The following is a 2,975-nucleotide window of genomic DNA, read 5'->3' as shown; positions in this document are numbered from 1 at the left end:
AATACAATTTTCAATTAGTCAATCAATCATAAGTGTGCTCCTCAGCACTCTTAAATCTGCTCTGAGCCACGCTCAAATCTGCTCTCAAAAAAATTTGGGGAATCGCGCTACCAGCCCTAATATGGGCAGAAATCTGCCTAAGAGGACATTTTTGGTCGTAAATCCGTTCGGGAATGAGACCCAATGTGTTCTCTGTATATATCATAAGTGCAGTAATGTTGTTGTAACACTATGGGGCGCTCTAACTAAAGGTAGAGGCGCACATCTGTTCCACGTCCTGAGCCTATAAAAGGAGTGAGTCCACCTGCTCAGCTCTCTCATCCTCTCGATTCCTTTCCTCCGAATGCAACGCAAAGATAAGCTGCAGTCATTATCTTAACAGCCTTGATTTGTCTTTTGTTTTAGTCTAGGGGAAAAAGCTTAGTTGACGACCATATTTAGTCATCATTTTAGTTGACAACACTGTACTCGAGTAAAGTACAAATCCCCAAAAACAGTACTTAAGTATTGTAACAAAGTACAATTACTCAAGTACTTTACACTTTACTCTGATTAAAGGTTATGCTAAAAGTGGTATGTGGTCCAGCTATGCTGCTCCGATTACGTCCTCTTGAAGTTAACAGGCTTCAAATGTGAAAGTATATAATCTTCATCCTTTTCTTAAAGTAACTACCAACTGATGGGTTGAGAAATGTAGGAGTAAAAGTATAAAGTTCCCTAAAATGAAAAGACTCACGTAAAGCACAAGTAGCTCGAAATTGTAATTAAGTACAGTACTTTACACCACTGCTAAGTGTTGATGCAACACAAGTTTGAATAATGTCAACTAATTGAACATTTACCTTATTGTTAATGTACACAAAGCAGTTGAATGCTTTCTGCATACCTCTCCTAGTTACACACACACACGTAGGATTATGTATTTCATCAGAGAGAGCAGGGGGGGGGGGGGGGTTCAGGGTCTTGCTCAAGGACACTTAGACAAAAGATCACTTCACCAAAAGGAAAAACTGTTCAGATGTATTTAGCAGACAATTACTTTGAGAATTGAGTTTGAATATAGCCACCAGTGATGTCATCGGGGATATAGAATCCTTGTGTTGCGTTAATTACAGCTCAATTAAATGATAAGGTAGTAGTCCCTATAACATATGGTATCGGCATTTTTTTTTTCTTCTACGTAATTTCATTGAGCTGTAATTAACACCACATGACTCAATGTCCCAGATGACATCACTGGTGGCCATATTCAAACTATTACTCTCAATAACTAAAAATGTATGCATGCTCAAGTGTTGGATGTGTGTGAGAATATGTGCAAAATTGTTTTTGGTGAAGTGCCCCTTTAAGAGCTTCCAAGAACATACAGATGAGCTGTATGGGAGAAGGTCTAGCACCAACTACCTCTGGTGAATGTTGGAAATAAAGCAAGCTAGAAATTCAATGAAAGTCATCTTTATTTTTAAAATCCCCTTAAAAAACAATCTGTTCTCCACATCCTCTTCACGTTCAGTATTCCTCTTCCTCACCATCAGCCCCCACCTCTTCATAATCCTTCTGCAGAGCCGCCATGTCCTCCCTGGCCTCACAGAACTCTCCCTCCTCCATACCCTCCCCCACATACCAGTGGACGAAGGCCCTCTTGGCGTACATCAGGTCAAACTTGTGGTCGAGCCGTGCCCAGGCCTCCGCGATGGCCGTGGTGTTGCTCAGCATGCACACGGCCCTCTGGACCTTGGCCAGGTCTCCTCCGGGCACCACGGTGGGGGGCTGGTAGTTGATGCCCACCGTGAACCCTGTGGGACACTGGTTGGCCGGCTCGAAGCAGGCGTTGGTGATTTACGCCACGGATAACTGCTCATGGTAAGCCTTCACCGCAGAGATGAGTGTAGGTGACCAGGGGGAAGTGGATGCGGGGGTAGGGCACCAGGTTGGTCTGGAACTCGTTCAGGTCCACGTTGAGAGCTCCGTCGAAGTGCAGGGAGGCCGTGATCGAGGAGATAATCTGGGCGACGAGGCGGTTCAAGTTGGTGTACGAGGGACGCTCTATGCCCATATTCCGCTTGCAAATGTCAAAGATGGCTTCGTTGTCCACCATGAAGGCACAGTCGGAGTGTTCCAGAGTCATGTGGGTGGTCAGGATGGAGTTGTAAGGCTCCACCACAGCGGTGGACACCTGCGGAGCCGGGTAGATGGCGAACTCCAGCTTAGACTTCTTGCCGTAGTCGACAGACAGGCGATCCATCAGCAGAGAGGTGAAGCCAGAGCCGGTTCCTCCACCAAAACTGTGGAAGAGCAGGAACCCTTGGAGCCCACTACACTGGTCAGACTGCAAGGAACAGAGATTTCCATCAGGCATCTTTGTTTGCAATGTACAAAGAATTTTATGAATATAAACAAATCTACTCGATAGCAGAGATCTGGAGCGGCGTGATGAAATATTCTGACGTTCACTCAGGTTGGATTAAACATTTATTTGATGCAGAGTTTCGTTTGAGTCAGTTCTCACCATTTTTCGCACCCTCTCCAGCACAGATTCCACGACCTCCTTGCCAACAGTGTAGTGGCCACGGGCGTAGTTGTTGGCTGCATCCTCTTTGCCCGTGATGAGCTGCTCAGGATGATATAGCTGGCGGTACGGCCCATGCCGGATCTCATCTGAGGACACAGCCATTTTAGTACAAATGCATTTCAACTGCATCAGCGCCAACAGCTTATTGATGTAGCGTGTGCATTTACCAGTACTTAATAAAAAGGTGCATTTTGAAAATTCTCACTTGACAAATAGTCTCATTGGAGGAATACGTCCCTTCAGTTTCCCAGTGTTAACATGTCTATTTTAGTTATCTTTTTATTATTAAAAACTATTGTTTTATTGCACTATTGAAGCAGGCATGGCCAACTGTATGCCCATTGCCCTGGTATGTATGTGATGAATAAAACTCATGAATCATTGAACCCAAGGGGCACAGCTG

General features: G+C 44.8%; 1 pseudogene across 1 annotated transcript; it reads right to left on the bottom strand.

The window, feature by feature from the left end:
* Window positions 1-1,509: 1,509 nt before the first annotated feature.
* On the bottom strand, window positions 1,510-2,674 carry LOC311242166 (tubulin alpha-4A chain-like; annotated as a pseudogene). The gene is made up of 3 exons: window positions 2,510-2,674; window positions 1,876-2,329; window positions 1,510-1,818 (listed from the first exon to the last, which is right to left on the bottom strand). The product of its transcript is annotated as a tubulin alpha-4A chain-like (transcript).
* Window positions 2,675-2,975: the final 301 nt, after the last annotated feature.

This window comes from Notolepis coatsorum (assembly GCF_963971535.1).
Source record: "Notolepis coatsorum genome assembly, chromosome: 15".
NCBI lineage: Eukaryota > Metazoa > Chordata > Actinopteri > Aulopiformes > Paralepididae > Notolepis > Notolepis coatsorum.
Note: the sequence above shows the minus strand (reverse complement) of the source record. Positions and strands in the feature narration are given on the sequence as shown.